At 37.4% G+C, this 20000-nt stretch overlaps 1 protein-coding gene across 2 annotated transcripts in view; it reads right to left on the bottom strand.

Annotated features, from left to right (window-relative positions):
- The window catches only part of LOC135204191 (solute carrier family 12 member 6-like), a 1011876-nt gene that overhangs the window by 363202 nt on the left and 628674 nt on the right, over positions 1-20000 (bottom strand). The window contains exon 1 of one of the 2 annotated variants that reach the window (XM_064234265.1): positions 13289-13402. The exons of the other annotated variant lie outside the window; for it this stretch is intronic. The gene's annotated coding sequence lies outside the window, so the exon portion shown is untranslated. Of the gene's footprint in view, positions 1-13288; positions 13403-20000 lie in introns of those variants that run through there. 2 annotated transcript variants of the gene reach the window in all.

The following is a 20000-nucleotide window of genomic DNA, read 5'->3' as shown; positions in this document are numbered from 1 at the left end:
AAGAACCTTGCAAGGGAACCTGTGCTACACTTGAACAAGCTGGAGCTATACTGCGCATGAAACATGCAAAGGAATGCATGGTATGAAGGCAGAAAGGAAATTCTCAGACGGACAGAGAAAGGACTACGAAGGCTTTAAAATCAAGATACGCAAGAAAGATATCCAAATGTTTAAAAACTGGGATTGTCACAAATGAAATGAAACGCTAGCGAATGCGCGAAAGAGATTAAGTAACAACATTAATGTACTTAAAAATCTGCAAAGAAAAGGGTCAACTCGGTTACAAAGTGGTGGAGGAAAGTAATGAAAATAATATTCCCCCCTCCCTCCTATTTAAGCTACCGAATAGCTTATTCTTAGAATCAGGAGAAGCACACGATAGCGTCGTTCTAGAAAGATTCTTTTTTCTTAGCCTTCGGGGAAAACATTGACGCAACCAACATCATACTTTAATGGTCCCAACATCAACATCGCTTACAAACAAAACTGGTCACCGAAGATGACAAGATATACATATGACGACAGAAAACGGGTTAGGATACAGAATCGCCAACAAATACGAGACGGGAGCATATAACACGGACAGCTCGTACGTAAGACTCGTACGTACGTAAGGCGCCAGCGCCCGTAATAACGTCCCTAAAATCTTGTAGACGGGAGTCTGGGAACGTTCTTGACAATAACATTCATTTTCCCCTATAAGCCAGACGGACGACTGAGTGGACTCGCTCTCTGATACAAAGAAGCAAGAAGAAGAGAAGAAGAAGAAGAAGAAGAAGAAGAAGAAGAAGACGAAAAAAAAGAATCCTTGATGTCAACATGCAATTCAATCACACTCTTAAGTATGAAGTCGATTTTGCAGTCACAAGAGTCAAAATATTAATCCCTCCGACACACGTATATATATATCTATATATATATATATATATATATATAGTTCCCTGTGGCGTCCGCGACAAACATATATATTACATAAACGCGCGAAATCAGTCGCACCGGGATACGCGTATCGCCCCGCTTAGTAACGAGAGCGTACGTAGTATAGTATATATATCCGTCATGGAAATGGTGCTGGAATGGGTTGCGGTGGCGCCATACATGCACTGGAAGCACGGCGATCAATAATCAGCATTTATAGGTGTCTCCGGGAAACCTCTCTCCCCTCGAAATCTTCCTCTCGCGAATTGGCACTACGGTGAGAGTCAGTGGGCGCTAAGAGACCGAAACAACGTAATGTGAGGTTTAGTGGATTGCTAGGAACTGCATTGCTCCGCTAATATACACTCACAAACACACACACGCACACACACACACACAACACACACACACACACACATATATATATAATATATATATATAATATATATATATATATATTATTATAAATATATATATATGCGTATAGTATTTTACCGCATAAGAAAAGGTATAGAGAAATCCGTATATATGTGTAATATATACATATACATATAGTGTGTGTGCTTGCGAAATATTCCCAGCTATCCAGAATTCCACATTCTAACAAAAGTAATACATTAAGTCTTTCTATACAAATTAAATATTCATTAAGGAAAGCTTATATCCAATCTTCTTTTCCTGCCTGAGGGGGAAGAGTTTTTCCCCTCATCAGTCTCTGAGTCTCTCCATACTCGATAAAACAAACAGAAGACTGGATACAAGCCATAATAATTAATATTTATTATTATTGACTTATTTATTCGTTTATTTCTTTATTTATTTATGTTGGTAATGAAACCTCATGCGACACATGCGTAGAGTTTTCCAAAAAAGTGATGTCGCCCTATTGACTATTCATGCAAAGTTGCGCAATTTTTATTTATTTATTTTTTATTTGTTGTTGTTGCTATTTTTTATATTTTCTTTGAAAGTGGACAGGTTACACATGATAAACTGGAACTAGAACATGAAGGAAAAATGAGTTTACGATGAATTATTTTTATAGTATTCCATAATACATTTACCAGTAATAATGTGCATTAACAGTGCTCATAAATAAAGTGCTCACGCAAAGTACTATTTACTCCAAAAAATAAGCAAGAGTATAACGCAAACAAACGCTTTCACCCAAAGCCTAAAGGGCTCAACACAAATCTTACTAAAAGTCCATTTAATCACTGAAACCGAATTCCATGAACGAAGAGACCTCCCTCGAAACGCCGAGACGCTTTCACCCTTGGTCCAAAATTATATCTTAAACATCTATTAAGACTCGATTTCCTCTCGGTCCTTTAACATCCCTAAATCCGAATTCATGATAGACTTCCCTCCTCCTCCTCCTCCTCCTCCTCCTCACCTCCTCCTCCTCCTCCTCCTCCTCCTCCTCCTCCTCCTCCTCCTCCTCCTCCTCCTCCTCCTTTCAGAGCGTCGAACGCCTATACTTCCAGTTACCGAATTTTAACCTACCCCTCCGTCCCTTCAGAGCGTCCAACGCTGTCCTTCTAGATACCGAATTTTACCAACGCCACTGGAAGGAGGACCCGAGCACCGTAAATGCCATTCGGGATATATACACTCGCCCTCTCTCTCTCTCTCACTCTCTCTCTCTCTCTCTCTATCCTCGGCCTCTGCATTTCCTCAATAGCAACCATCTTCATTTTCCTCTTCTCTGACTTTGAAAAAGACTCGCCACAAGAGAGTGAGTCTTTCTCCGACCCCCCCACCCCCACCCCCTAAGCCCGAGTCCTGCAAAGGCAAAACACTATCCACTTCCTTCCCCCCTCCCCCTCCCCCTTCCTCCCACCCCACCAGCAAACATCCATTTTCGCCAGGCTCTCATACATTTCCGGTTAAAATTTACGTTTTTATAACACTCAGCCCCATTTTCAAGATGCTCGTCTCCCACTCCCCCCCCCGTCGTCTTTTTCTCTAAGATCCCGCAATATATATATATATATATATATATTATATATATATATATATATATATATATATATATATACTTCTTAATATACATTCCTTATAAAGGCGAATATAAATTGTTTTTTTTTATTTATCTCTACAAATATATCAGATAAAAACTAAACTAACAAATAGAGATCTTACAACAACTTAGCCAAAGAAATTCTCTCTCTCTCTCTCTCTCTCTCTCTCTCTCTCTCTCTCATCTTGATAATCCTAACAATGGCAATATATCTTGCCTAGGGATGGGGGGGGGGTGGGGGGGGGGTGGAGGGGGAAGGTATACCAGCCCGCCTGAAGGGACTTGGCAACTGTAATCACCCAAAGATCTGGAGGCGCCTGCAAAATGGCATTACTCCTGCACTGGCATTCGAAGGCTCGGAAGAGAAAAGTGATAATCCATCTCAAAAGGCAATTCGATGAGAGAGAGAGAGAGAGAGAGAGAGAGAGAGAGAGAGAGAAAGGAAATAGTTTCATGAACTGTTTAACTCCAAAATCAAGTTACCAATTTCCTTCTTTTTCCTTTTGCAATTTATTGTATCAGAGGAATCATCCTGAGAGAGAGGAGAGAGAGAGAGAGAGAGAGAGAGAGAGAGAGAGAGAGGAGAGAGAGGGGGGGGGGGGGGAAAAATATTTTTATGAATTGGGTAACTGCAAAGTCAAGGTTACCAGTTCCCCCATTTTTATTTATTTTTATTTATGTCTCAAAGGCAATGCGATGAGAGAGAGAGAGAGAGAGAGAGAGAGAGAGAGAGAGAGAGAGAGAGAGAGAATTAAGAAATCACTTAATATTCCAATAAACTATGCAACAGCAAACTTAAGGCTGCTAATTTCTTTAGCTACCTATAATCTCAAAGGCATCTTACTGAGAGAGAGAGAGAGAGAGAGAGAGAGAGAGAGAGAGAATTCACACAGTTTATTCACATAAACTGGGCAACTACATAAGGTAATTCTTTTTTTACCTTTACTACAGAACCAAATCACCGTTTAAAAACCTTCCTCGGTCATCAACATAGAAGATGTTTTCCCGGTAAGTACCACCCGTCTGAAGACAGCAATGCCTTCATGAAAATGACATAACAACACCTGTTATGCTCAGACTCGGATCCTTCGCTCTGGAAGACAGGACAACCCTCCGGCGGTTCACGAATAAAGAAAATGGAGAGGAAATGAAGATCACAAGAAAGTCTGCCGTGAAGAAGGGAAATTTTTTTACGAGACGACAAATGCGGGTATGAATGCCAAAGGCATTTGTCATAAAATACAAAAAACATACCACATATATATATATATATATATATATATATATAATAAATATATATATATATATATACATATAATGTATAGTATATATAGGAAGCAGACCCTCACTCAAGCATACTTTATTAAAAGTAATGGCTACTTCAGCAGCATTGCACTTGTAGAGATTCTTCTCTATTTTCCGAATAGCGGCTTTTTCCGTGCTACTTAGACAGGCTAGTAGAGCGCCTATGGAGGTCATGATCAAATACAGAGCCAAAATTGGTGTATATATTTGAATTTTACAGATAAACTATGATACCATAGTTATCAAAGTCATTAACGATATATATATATGTCTCTCCTCTCTCTCTCTCTCTCTCTCTCTCTCTCTCTCTTTCTTGAAGCAAGCGAGCTTTCGTCTGGAGCTGCCAGACATCCTCGGGCTGGGAAGCTGAGGGTGGACTGATCTTGAAGCGGTGTCCGTCCTCGTTTATATTTGGAGTTGACAGCAGGGGGTCTGCCCCATGCTGATCTACTATTGGCAGGTGGCGGTAGGTCTTCGTTTTCATTGGTGGCTTGAACCGGGTCTCAAGCCACTTTCCATGCGTTGATGGTTGCGATACTGTAAGTCCTGCAGCCGCCTAGACCTCCTTAGCGGCGCGGTTACGTCGATGGGCGTTTCGCTATGCTGCGGGACGTCACGGCTAACTTGATTATGATTGGCTGCGGGAGTATCTCGTTCGGGGCGTCGTCTTCCTTGGAGTTGTCGTGCTCGGTGGTGTCATTGTTGGTGGCAGGTCTTCTCATACTCGTAGGGAGGAGAAATTCTTCCTGCGTCGTATTTAGTGTAGGTCTTACAAAATCCAGCAAGTAAGACCTACACTAAATACGACGCAGGAAGAATTTCTCCTCCCTACGAGTATGAGAAGACCTGCCACCAACAATGACACCACCGAGCACGACAACTCCAAGGAAGACGACGCCCCGAACGAGATACTCCCGCAGCCAATCATAATCAAGTTAGCCGTGACGTCCCGCAGCATAGCGAAACGCCCATCGACGTAACCGCGCCGCTAGGAGGTCTAGGCGGCTGCAGGACTTACAGTATCGCAACCATCAACGCATGGAAAGTGGCTTGAGACCCGGTTCAAGCCACCAATGAAAACGAAGACCTACCGCCACCAGCCAATAGTAGATCAGCATGGGGCAGACCCCCTGCTGTCAACTCCAAATATAAACGAGGACGGACACCGCTTCAAGATCAGTCCACCCTCAGCTTCCCAGCCCGAGGATGTCTGGCAGCTCCAGACGAAAGCTCGCTTGCTTCAAGAAAGAGAGAGAGAGAGAGAGAGAGAGAGAGAGAGAGGACATATATATATATGTTAATGACTTTGATAACTATGGTCATAGTTTTTATCTAAAATTCAAATATATACACCATTTTGGCTCTGTATTTGATCATGACCTCCATAGGCGCTCTACTAGCCTGTCTAAGTAGCACGGAAAAAGCCGCTATTCGGAAAATAGAGAAGAATCTCTACAAGTGCAATGCTGCTGAAGTAGCCATTACTTTTAATAAAGTATATGTATATATTTATATATACAGGTATACACGCACGCTCGCTTTGTGTATGTGTTCCAGTGTGTCGATTGCATTTCCTTCACGAACTTGTTTCTTGTTTTATGTTTGTGTCAATTAATATACTTGGTTATATATATAGATATATTATATATATATATATATATATATGTATATATATTTATATATATATATATATATATCATAATTATAATATTTATTATATATATATTTAGTTTAATATCTATATATATAATTTATATATTATATATTTTTTATCTAGAAGATATTATATATTATTCATAAACATATATATTTAGAATATATATATAAATTAACAAAAACTAGCCCTCTCCTATACTTTCCCTTCATTTTTTTCTGTTTTTTAGTTTTATTTTATGAAAAAACGCCTTTGCCATCACACATATATATTTATATATATATATACATATATAATATATATATATATATATATATATAATATATATATATATAATATATATATATATATATATATATATATATATCCCAAAAAATCTTAGGGGACCATTGGAATCGATTTTTTAAAGCAATCTAAACCCCTTGAGTTGTTTTGGGGATCATCATATATTTAATGAATCACCTTATGGGAAGACCACGGCTCTCATAAGCGTTAAGGTACGTTGGCATGGCTTTGACCCCAAAGCCCGGCGCGTAAAAACACGCTTTTAATTAAAGACGCTTGCGGTAAAAGAAGTTCAAAGTAGGAAAATGAGGGTCAGCCGTTCCAGGATTACACGAACCGCCACTCCAAGAATAGCGAAACTTCTCGGTGATTCTTGAAGTTTTCCAGCATCCTGGAGCTTTTATTTCTTAATTAAACATACACACACACAAACACAGACATAATCATCTAATCATTAACGCGTTTTCGTATGCACACATGAGTATCTTTGTGTAGCTTATGTACCGTAGATAACTCACTTAATATAGGTAAAAAAATAGGAACACTAAGTGAAGGCAAGAAGTTTATAAATATTAAATACCAAAGATAAAGAATATATATATATATATATATATATATAATGTATATAATTAATATATATTATATTATATATATATACATATATATAATGTATATATATACCCAAGGAGAGGGACTCAGTAAAGTCATATCAAAATGAGTGCACTGCCGTATAAATCTGAAAGCCAATGTAGCACGGGAAAACATTTTCGCATGTTCCGGACCTTAAAGCCTAGAGGAACTGCTCACATGAGGAGGAGGAGGAGGAGGAGGAGGAGGACGACTTCATGTTCCGGTAATGTGAATTCTTTGATGACTGCGCCTTTTTATTAAGAGGCAATAGAGATCGATGCAACTCCTCCTTTTTACCTATACCTCGATCAGCGTGACGGTTTCGTGATGCCAAAAGTGCAACTTGACCAACTAAGCTTCTGTACTGCACAATGCGAAATACATCAAAGGCTTGCAAATGTTATTACATCTACATGCAAAGTGGTGTAATCTTTGGAATGCCTTTGATTCTTGGTGCAAAATAGTACTCATTATTCCTTGTGCGCGAATTTTCCAAAACTGGGGCGCGATTTCAAGTTCTTATGATAACATACGGAAAATATTATTCTACTATTACTGGATTCCTCCAAGTACGCGTGAACATAATCCAATTCCGTTTTTTATTGCTATTTTGTTTATTGTCATCATAATTATCAAATAACTCAACACAACTGAGTTAATATTCTGAGCGTTCTTTACGGTTGAACCAGAGGGATTAATTTCATCTATTGACTGATACATTTACATTAGAAACATGTATATGTATGAGCTGAAATGTGAACTTTATTTAATATACGAATCAATAGGAATTTTGATAGATTTAAGGGAGAAACTCAGGGTACAAGATCAGTTAGGCTGAATGATGTTTGTCTTTTAAAACTTTCTAAGTAATATATTTAAATATGAGTGAATAACCAAGTCCCACGTTATACCAAGGAATCGTTTCATTCAAGCCACAAGATTTATATATTCTACTTTACATGCAAGAAAAAACTCGCAAAACCAACTTTCCTTGGGTCAACAAAAGGGGCGCCTGATGCCCATGAAGAATCGATGCATTAAAATTCAGAAAACGATTTCCGTTGCTGGGAGAGTTTCTTAAAAAGGATCTGCAGATCTCTCTCTTTTTTTCTTTTTTCTTTTTTTTGGCCATTCTGAGAGGCGCTTCTGAGCAAGAGTTGTGGGTTTTTTTTTGTGATTTCCAATCTATTAATTGCTGTCTTCTAACAAAACCTGCTTTAATGTAGGAGGGGGGGGGGGGTAGATGTGACTGCTGCTTCAGACTTGCAAGATCTGTTCAAAACTTCTAGTATAATTCCCGGTTGATGAGATTCACTCAAAATTTATGAGTTGCACTCAATACTTGTTGTCTTATAATTATGAATTTCATGCACTTTTGAATAACAATTGCAATTTTTAAAATATATACTTCATACGACAGTCACTGACAGGATAGATGATGACATAAAAAAAAACACACAGCCCCCTGCTCAAAGGATTATAAGGCAAGGAAACATTTCATAAACCTACATGACAATGATGTACTGAAATAAACTAAAACACAGAAAATTATAGCTTTTATCCCCTCATCCTTAAGAGTAACAGTTAACACATTGATTTTAGTTCATGCAATTCCAATTACAATATATATATATATATATATATATATATATATATATATATATATATATATATATATATATATATATATATATAATATATATATATATATATATATATATATAGTATATATGTATATATATATATGTATATATATACATACATACATATATATATATATATATATATATATATATATATATATATATATATATATATATATATATAGGCTATTATTGTTTGATAGCCGCTACTGTTACCAAGACAATAAACGATAGTATTGAACGGTTGATTTTATCATAAACCTTAACTGAAAACTTATATTCTTCGCTCCATAAGGAACAGAAAAAAAACACGTACACACTTGAATTCTCACATTACATTACATCTCCTTTAACGAAACAAACCTCGGGTCACAGCCCCCTGACTTGAGCAGAAGAACGCGCTGTACCGTGTGGATGTAACTGTTCAATAGTCTTTAAAAAACAAAGAAAGAAAGAAAAAAAAAAGGGCAGAACTCTTGTGTCTTGTCACTGGGGCTCGACTTCAGAATGCTTTAACAATGGCAAGCATAGCCAAATAACTTTTTTTTTCTTGGGTTACCAACAACTGATTTAAATTGTCCAAACTTTTAGGCTTGCAAGCAACTGCAAAATATAGGCAACGTTATTGATACGGGACTAACTATCCATGTTAAGCTAGGTCATTATAAAAAAAAATTGTATTACTGAACTACTTTTATGAAATGATAATGCTAAAGACTTCCAAAAGATGTAGGTAAGACACAGGAATCATGTATTACAGCCAAATCACAAGAAAACTATACCTGAATAAAAAAAATTCGCAGTAACATAAAATCCATGTGCATTGAGGTGCAGTATAATAAAATAAAAAGTCCCCTTCTATAGACAGATAATTTGAAACGCACACTCCCCTTAGGTAATGAAAGCTATTTACAATTCAGAGCCAAAATAGTAACTTCTTATTACAAGCTACTCATCTGAAGGCTACATGAAAACACTTAAAATGTATCTACATATGAACACCAACAGCGATATAATAATTTCCACAAAAAGGGATATATATCTATATATATATATATATATATATATATATATATTTATATATATAAATATATATCTTATGGATAAAAGAAGGTTTTCATATGAAAAAAAGTCTTACTTCGAACACTTGTGTATCCCGACCATAAATTTAAGTTACTGTAACTTGTAGAAAATATATATAACTTAAAAAAAGCAACGACCTGCTACTAGATAAGATACTAAATACGGAACATCTCAATTAATAAATATGCTCTTCCAGAAAACTAACCTGGGTTAAAAAAAAAAATAAATAAATAAATAAAAAAATGACCACAACCAGAATTCTTCATTCCTGACCCACTTCCCCCTCGAACGGGGCCCATCTGTTGCTAACTAATCTTGGTAACTTATAAATAAACCATAAATATCGGCCGCCACAAGATACGTCGATACTACTCGCTGTAAATCGTCTGGTCTCGCTGTCCTTCCGTCTCCTCCGTCGATTGTTTAGCCCTACATAATTCACGGAGTCCAAACAGTCTATCATCAAACACGAACAAGAATAATCCGATATGCAATTCATTTCCATCAAAAGAAACCTCACAGCAGAAGGTCTGAGCTACCACCTTTTTCATCTGTTTATTCAGAAAAGGCCATTTTTCGTGTTTAATCAGAAAAGGCTATTATCCATCTGTTTATGAAGAAAATGCCATTTTTCATCTATTTATTCAGAAAAGGCTATTTTTCATCTGTTTATTCAGAAAAGACTATTTTTCATCTGTTTATTCAGAAAAAGCAATTTATCATGTTTATTCAGAAGAGGCTATTTTTCATGTTTATTCAAAAAACACCATTTTTCATCTATTTATTCAGAAAAGGACCATTTTTCATGTTTATTCGGAAAAGGTAATTTTTCATCTGTTTATCCAGAAAGGACCATTTTTCATCTATTTATTCATTAGACTATTTTTCCTGTTTATTCAGACAAGGCCATTTTTCACCTGTTTATTCAGAAAAGGCCATTTTTCATCTGTTTATTCAGAAAAGGCCATTTTTCATCTGTTTATTCAGAAAAATCCATTTTTCATGTTTATTCAGAAAAGACCATTTTTCATGTTTATTCAGAAAAAACATTTTTCATCTGTTTATTCAGAAAAGACTATTTTTCATCTATTTATTCAGAAAAGACCATTTTTTATCTGTTTATTCAGAAAAGACTATTTTTCATGTTTATTCAGAAAATACCATTTTTCACCTGTTTATTCAGAAAATACCATTTTTCACCTGTTTATTCAGAAAATGCCATTTTTCACCTGTTTATTCAGAAAAGCCCATTTTTCATGTTTATTCAGAAAAGACTATTTTTCATGTTTATTCAGAAAAAAGCATTTTTCATCTATTTATTCAGAAAACCCCATTTTTTATGTGTTTATTCAGAAAAGCCCATTTAACATGTTTATTCAGAAAAGGCCATTTTTCATCTGTTTATTCTGAAAAGACCATTTTTCGTCTATTAATTCAGAAAGGATAATCCTTTATGTTTATTCAGAAAAGCCCATTTTCATCTGTTTATTCAGAAAACCCCATTTTTCATCTGTTTATTCAGAAAAGCCCATTTAACATGTTTATTAAGAAAAAGCCATTTTTCATCTGTTTATTCAGAAAACCCCATTTTTCATCTATTAATTCAGAAAGGATAATTCTTTATGTTTATTCAGAAAAGCCCATTTTCATCTGTCATTTCAGAAAAGACTATTTTTCATGTTTATTCAGAAAAACCCATTTTCCATCTTTATTCAGAAAGGACCATTTTTCATCTGTTTATTCAGAAAAGGCCCGCTAGCAAGTAAAGAAAGTCGAGGTATAATAAATAGGGGGAATATTCCTCCGTAGAGAGGGAGGGTCTCCCCCTTCTCGCGCCTTCCTCCGCAGCGTGGGTCATCACATCCCTGCCCTATCTACACATAACCTTTATTCCGATCCCAAACTGGGTCACGCTGGCTCCGCCCTCTTTGGCCCCTCCTCGCCGATACGAGCAGGCCTCGACCTAGGGGGCTGTACGCTAGAGCAATGAATTTCGTTTCTTTTTTTCCTCAGTGCCTTACGATGCTGATATATTTTCCACCTCGATGGGAATACGTGAATTTACTTCACGACGATATATATATATATATATATATATATATATATATATATATATATATATATATATATACATGAATTTCAATTGTATACATTTACATATAAATGGGATACATTCTTGCGCACATATATCAATACACAACAGCACTCTTGGGCATATTTTGCATGAACGTATGCAGCAGCTCTTTAAAACATCTCTCTCCAAACGTTTCTAGCCTAAATTAATAAAGCCAAAATAGCCACCTCATCAAAGGAAACTGCACCGACTACTGTTTATCCAACAAAAATTTGTTTCAGCATTTTTAGCGTTATATGGGAATCAAATGCTATGAGCAGCAACTATTTAAAAAAAAAAAAACGCTAAACCAGGAACTTGCCCACTGATTTGACAACTAGTCAGGAGAGATTCCACTGCTACAAGTGTCATCTTAGAGCAACCAACAACTGACTTCGTGGCAGAAACATCCAAAAATGTTCAAATCTAGGCGTCATCACACGAGGTACAAGAAAATAATAGATAACCTTATCCACTTCTAACAGATTAAATTACTGACAAAACTCATCCCCCCCAAAAAAAGACCTCATAAATCATTCCACAAAATGCCTGACACACACCAACACAAACTTCATTTACCCAAGAAACGTTCACATCACGCTACTTACTTGTGTATGGCTCGAGTACATCTGAGTAAATGCGACACAGTAAACGAAAAAGCCACTTATCTGCGAATTTCCCTTCGACATGAAAGCAGCTCGAGACATTCAAGGAGGTGTCGAACCGGCGGCCCTTCGTGATTCAAGGATTAGAGACGAAGTATATATATATGTACGTCACAATAGGCGAAGCATAAGATGTTCCTCGGTATAAGTTCTCGGTATATATATTTTTTTTTTCAAACGTACGATCGAGAATCGTTTGGCCTCTCTGCAACGAACGTCCGACCCTTCCCTCTCCCAATCCCAGTAACCCCCTCCCTCCCTCCCTCCTTCCTCCCCCTCCTCTGGTGAGCTTGAACACCCGAGCTTCATAAACGGCAGCAACACCAAAGATAAGCTCGCTCCGAGCTTATCAGTGTGTGAGAGAGAGAGAGAGAGAGAGAGAACCGGTGTCACAGTAAAATGGGAGAGATGTATCCAGATCATCGACAATAGGAGATACGTGTGAGAAGCTGAGAGAGAGAGAGAGAGAAGAGAGAGAGAGAGAGAGAGAGAGAGAGAGAAGATGCTGATGTCTCTCTCCTTCCAACATACACCGTATTATCTGGTGTGTGGTAGTGTACGCATGTGTTTAAATATCTGCCCGAGACCCAACGTCATTATCAAAGACGCGTATTTCAAAAGTATCAATACATTCACATCATTACAGTTCATAAATGGTGTCTATGAGAGAGAGAGAGAGAGAGAGAGAGAGAGAGAGAGAGAGAGAGAGAGCAGCGATGAGAGCGCACCCCCAGCCACACGTCATGGATTCTTCCATTGGGTAGCATCTCCCCTCCCCCACACCGCCACCCCCTCCCACCCAACCCACACCCCTCCCGTCCCCGAACCTTCACCATCACAAAACAAACCCCGTTTTTCCGCCCACTGAACGATCAACCTCAATCCTTTCGGCGGAAAGGGTCCAGGGAGGAGGTTCCCGCCCGAGGAACCTCTCCGTCGTCGGATATATCACTTCGAGGAGCTGCTCACCTCAGCGACACAACAGCAATCAGCACAAGAGATAAAAAGGGAGAGCGAGGGGAGGGCGAGAACGCGAGCGGCAGAACGTCGTCCCCTCGTAGCGGCGCTCTCCACACGTGTGAGCCACAACATTGGCCGTGGGGTCCCCCTGCAAACGGCCAACCCCGAGGAGAGCGAGTTGCCACACGCCGCCATGCTCGAAAATAAAAAAAATATTTCCCACTTGCGATTCTTGACATATATTTCGGAAAGCTTTCGGCCTTCCGTCGTCGGCGGTAGATTCGTCTCTTCGACGTCCCTTTCGTGTGAGCACTTCCGCCGGAGCGTGACTGGAAATCGAGTTTTAGTGAGGTGGAAAACCAAAGCGATCATTGTATAAAAGCCAGCAGCCGGTATCTGCTTATACTCCTATCTGGGGGTTGTCAGGATTAGCGCAACAGAGACAGTTTCCCCTCACACAACAGGCTACGCGTTTATTATCCCAGAAATAGATTTTTACCTGGTGTCACGACGTCACGCAATGAATAGGACTAGACGGCACCGTGCTTGCAAATGCAATTTTTTCACCCCTCCCCCCTCCTCTCTCTCTCTCTATTTACCTATTATTTATGTGACTGCGTACGTATGTGGAAGTATGTATGTATGTGCTCACAGCTCAGAAGGATCCTGTAAGCTAAGAGGTTTATGAGTATAACAAGAGCCTTCCTTCAGGTTAAAGCCTAGTCATTTTCCCCCTTAATTCTTCTTACCTTCTGCAGACCTGGGCTACCTACAGACTCTGGGATGTCAGTCTTACGGTCTTTCAGTTTTTTTTTAAATAAAAAACATACACAGCAATACTTGTATAATAATGTTTTCTCCCCCCCCCCCCCCCCCCCCAACCCCTCCCCCTCCGATATCTACGTCTCAGTATATACGAGGGTATGAAACAGCGTGAACCCTAACCTCCTCTCCCCCGGCCCCCCCCCTCACCCAACACCCCTTCTTCTTGAACGGGTGACCTCTGACCTTTTGGCGTTACAGACTGAGACATATCAAATTGGGGAACGCGCATTCCTACAATAAAGGAAATGTGCGGTAGGAGATGCATAAGGGAATTTCTGGCGACGTGATACAAATAAAATACGTAAACATGAATATATATTATATATATATATATATATATATATATATATATATATATATATATATATATATATATATATATTCATGGGGACAGGAGGTGGGCCCCGCGTTTACGGACAAAACTGACTTAAGTACCAAAATGCCCATCTGTGACTCGACAACCCAAATATAACAGACAACAATGCAACCAAAATAACTTAGAAGTTTTCAAGCCGAGTCTGTTTACGAGCAACGTTCTTTGGTTTAGTCTTAATACAAACTTCTTTTTTTTTATTCTGCCCACCGTGCAATATTCAGCACAGTTAAATATTAATTCGGGATCTTTTTAAATAACATCGTTTCTTGACTTGCGAAATTTTTAAGAATATGAGCGTGAAAATTATTCGTGAAATAACTGTGGCATGGTGTGATGTGAGAATTCTGAAGCCACGTTCACGAATTCATGGGTATTTCGGAGTGATGTGAGAATTCTGAAGCCACGTTCACGAATTCATGGGTATTTCGGAGTGATGTGAGAATTCTGAAGCCATGGTCACGAATTCATGAGTATTTCGGAGTGATGTGAGAATTCTGAAGCCACGTTCACGAATTCATGAGTATTTCGGAGTGATGTGAGAATTCTGAAGCCATGGTCACGAATTCATGAGTATTTCGGAGTGATGTGAGAATTCTGAAGCCATGGTCACGAATTCATGAGTATTTCGGAGTGATGTGAGAATTCTGAAGCCACGTTCACGAATTCATGAGTATTTCGGAGTGATGTGAGAATTCTGAAGCCATGGTCACGAATTCATGGGTATTTCGGAGTGATGTGAGAATGATGTGAGAATTCTAAAGCCACGTTCACGAATTCATGGGTATTTCGGAGTGATGTGAGAATTCTGAAGCCATGGTCACGAATTCATGGGTATTTCGGAGTGATGTGAGAATTCTGAAGCCATGGTCACGAATTCATGGGTATTTCGGAGTGATGTGAGAATGATGTGAGAATTCTAAAGCCACGTTTACGAATTCATGGGTATTTCGGAGTGATGTGAGAATTCTGAAGCCATGGTCACGAATTCATGGGTATTTCGGAGTGATGTGAGAATTCTGAAGCCATGGTCACGAATTCATGGGTATTTCGGAGTGATGTGAGAATTCTGAAGCCACGTTCACGAATTTGTAGGACTTAGTATGTGTTGAAAGGCCCACGCTCTTCTGGCCACACCTGAGATCAGGTGACAGTACTATTGAGTCTCTCTAGTTGACGAACAATTTCAAATAATTTCAAGAAATAATTTCAAGAATCTTCCAGTCTATCACTCATGTATATCTGAAACACCCAGGGACACATCCCTCTCATTATTAGTTGTTTTAGATTGCTAGACTTGTTATACAATTCCACGCAACAACGATAAATTTCCTGAGGACGTTTCAACCGATATACCTCAAATTTACAAACCATATATATTAGTTTTAAAGTAGCATCAGAAAAATAGAAATTTCATCTAAATAAAAATTAGCATCGATAAAATCAAATTTTGATATACAATATAAAGCACCACCAATAAAAATAAAATCTTTATCAATATATATATATATATATATATATATTATATATATATATATTACATACATACATACATACATATACATATATATATATATATATATATATATATAGATATATATATATATATAATATATAATATAGATAGGATATATATATCAAGCATCAATAAAATAAAGAGAAAATTTACCAAACTATAAAGTAGCATCAATAATTTTCTTTTTCGAAATACATACATAGTAGCCTTAATAACATAAAAAAAAATTACCAAACTATAAATAGCATCAATAAAATTATATTTTTATCAAAATATAAATAAGAATCAACAAAATAACATTTTATCAAAATCAAATTTTCATCAAAATATAAAAGTAGCACCGATAAAATATACGTACTTGAAGAAAAATATATAGAGCAACATTCGCACAGAAACACAACCCTTCTCCCCCCCCCCCCCCCCGCCCCCAACCCCCTAAGTAAGAACAGCCGGAACAGGGAATTACGGCAAAGCACTTCCCTGGTAAATGGAATATCTGCAGGCACTTAGGAAACTGTTACATTCCCCCCCTTTTTTCCCCAAAGACCCTGTGCAGATTGTACGTTTCCTCTACATCTGATCAAAATGCATAGAAACATGCACTTTCCATTTTTTTCAGAGCAATTGCATGGGTTGCATAGACTCGGGATTTCCTCAGCAATATTTACGTATTCAGGCAAGATTTCCCACAGAGGATATAGACGCATATTCCCATTACAGTTTACTTAGGGACTGCATTCATGACACTGATTACAATATACATGCATATATACGTATACATATATACATACATTATATATATACATACGTACATTACACACACACACATATACATTATATATGTATATATCTATGTATATATCTATATATATCTATATTTATATATGATATATATATATATATATATATATATATATATATATATGTAAGACATAGGGTTTTGATTAATAATATATTGTTCGTGCATTCTCTGTAACCTGTGGAATGTGGAGGACAGTGCAGAGATAACGACCTGAGAGTAGCTGATGAATGAGTTTCTAGGGGATGGCGTGAGATAAAAGTGCTTAGTTCGTCGAGTCAATGTACGACAGTTTATGAACTCTTCCCAAAGTGCCTTTGTGAAACTAGATGCAGCTAGAACCGCGAGGCGCTAGCGAACTGTGTGTTCGTATGTGCGTGTGCGCCTCTTCTATTCATAATGCCAAGTTTATGGGGAAGACTTGCACAGACATCGGGGAGGAAGGCGAAGCCATGATGGCAGATGCCAAAGTGTTTTTATTTATCAGTGAGTGATATTCCGGTTGGGAATGGGTAAGTGTTACCTTTACTTTAGCCAAAGGGGTGGCTTGTTTGATATCTTGTAAGATGTTCCATTTTATTAACTTTGTCTTTAAACTTGTGTGTACACTTACCGGAATGTGTTCTGTATCTTGGCAGACGGTTCTGGATTTCGGTGGGACAGAGTTCCCAGGAAAGGTGTGACCTTTTGGGTGACTTGACAATGAGTAGTTTTAAGTTAGTCTGTGAGACTGGATACTTAGTTAATTGATTTGGTTATTGTAAATAAACGTTATGTTATGATGCAACTCTCTCATTTTCATTACCTGTTAGAATGGAGAAAGAGGTGGAGAGAGAGAGAGAGAGAGAGAGAGAGAGAGAGATGTGGGGTGATTGCCGGGAGAGAGAGAGAGAGCCTGTCTGTGTAGTGGGGGTCTGCCTTCCGTTTCGTATCCACGCTTACCGTATGAAATACATGAGGGTTTTTCCCACTTAAATTATATATATACATGCATAAATACCACGAAAACACAAAAAGCCCATTTACGAGGAGCGTTTATAACAAAGAAAGGAATTCAAAATTCATTGTTTTTACTTTAAGTAAAAAAAAAAAAGGGCTCAAGTTGTGGGCGGCATTTCAAATTCAGTTTTAAGGCTCGAGTCGGCCATAAAAATTTAGTTTTTATTGCATATTCTTTCTATTGCATATTGCCGAATGCGAAATCCATGCATTCCTCTGTTATTTGTCGCCTGGATATAATGTAAAGGCCTATTCTTACCGGCGCCCCCCCCCCAACCCTATCCCCAATCCTCTTATATCTGGTTCAAATTTATAGATAAAGTTTAAAGTAACATCTGAAATAAACATCTAGAAACCGCAAACAAATAACATAGGAAATAATAAACAAAAATCGACAGATATGTATATTAGCAAGGCAGTACAGATCAAAATACAAAAGTGATTAAATAATTGTAACATTTTTGAAAATTGCACGACGGTAGGGCCGTCGTGTAAAAGCTCCGATTTTTAATTATTTTTGTGTTTTAATCAATACAGCCTTGCTCATATGCATGATTTTGGATTTTTATTATTATTTCCGGTTACAGTATAGTAACGCATCATAGAGAAGACATTAAAAAAACAATAAGAAAAGGAAAACTAAACAAGATACCATGGAGAGTGTGATTAAAAACGTAAAGTCTCAAAAAGAAAAACTATAGTCAAAAGATGACGCAACTCCCCAATGACAATCGAACAATATCCAGTCAAAAAATAAGCTCTTTCATTGCTGCGATTAATTCGTTAATTCATTCTAGATGAACTTGGCCTTATGCCAGCACTGGCACTTGCCCACATGCGGCCACCAGTAAGTATCGTTAGGTGTTAAAACAAACGAGAAGACCGATGTACATTTTTTCAAAAACAAAAAACAAAACAAAACAAAAACTCTGAGACGAAAGACCTGGATGGACATTCAAGGGAAAAACAAATGGAAAGATTTTGTTGTAAACGCCAACCACGAAAAAAAAAATTGTGTTATGTATAAATAAAAGATAAACAAATAAAATATCAGTAACTAATTAATGCAATAAAAAAACAAATGGTCAGCTTTTGTAGTAAAAATCAATCACACAAAAAAATTGTGACATGTATAAATAAAAGACAAACAAATAAAATGTGAGTAACTAATTAATGCAATAAAAGTCATCAAAACTCACGAAACATCTCCCGCATCATCATGAAGTCTGCAATTACCCAATCTCTGATGTTTTGACAAAAAATCAAAACTGTAATATTTGGCAGCGCGGTAAAGAAAAGGGCTCTTGTTTATCCTCTTTTCATATATATAGACAGATGCCGCGGAATTTTGTATAGCAATCTGACGTCCAATTTGGATTGCTCTACAACGAATCTAGAAAATGCAAGATAGCCTACAAAAATACAATCAAAAATCTCATTCACTTTGTAGGTGTCATGGAAAAAGACAAGTTCTCATACCGTCGAAGCCATTTATCAGCTCGGATTTTCCTCCGAAAATGATAAGTCAGAGAGAGAGAGAGAGAGAGAGAGAGAGAGAGAGAGAGAGAGAGAGAGAGAGAGAGAGAGAGGGGGGGGGGGGGGAAATACAATAAATAGTGTGGGTCCTATTAATCAAAGTCCTGGAATCATAGATAACACCTACTAAGACGGTGACCAATTCATTAACCCAGATACGTTTTCCTACTATCTACATATATAGTAAATTACTGCACCTGTAATCCCCGTCACCTAATTCATTTTCAAAACCCGACTTCAAGTGAATGCTATATACATACGTGTGTATATATATATATATATATATATATATATATATATATATATATATATATATATATATAGTTGTGTGTTTAATACTATATGCAAAATTATTATTAGCAACAAATTTACAGTCAGTCAGTTTCAATGACATCTGTTTTAAAATGTAACTGCTTTCAATTTCTGTATCCCTTATATACACTTGAGGAGGTACACTCTCAGTATTAACATACATACATACAAAAACACACATATACATATATATATATATATATATATATATATATAAGCACACACATTTATACTAGATGAACTTGCTTATAAATTTATATACCGAGTGATGAAGAGTCCGGTACTAAACAGCCAATGAACCCGGCCATCAAACATATTCAGTGACACAATTACAAGCAACGCCACTGACATTGACAGCATT

Source organism: Macrobrachium nipponense, chromosome 44 (genome assembly GCF_015104395.2).
Source record: "Macrobrachium nipponense isolate FS-2020 chromosome 44, ASM1510439v2, whole genome shotgun sequence".
Taxonomy (NCBI): domain Eukaryota; kingdom Metazoa; phylum Arthropoda; class Malacostraca; order Decapoda; family Palaemonidae; genus Macrobrachium; species Macrobrachium nipponense.
The sequence above is the reverse complement of the archived record's forward strand: the minus strand, read 5'-3'. Positions and strand labels throughout refer to the sequence as shown.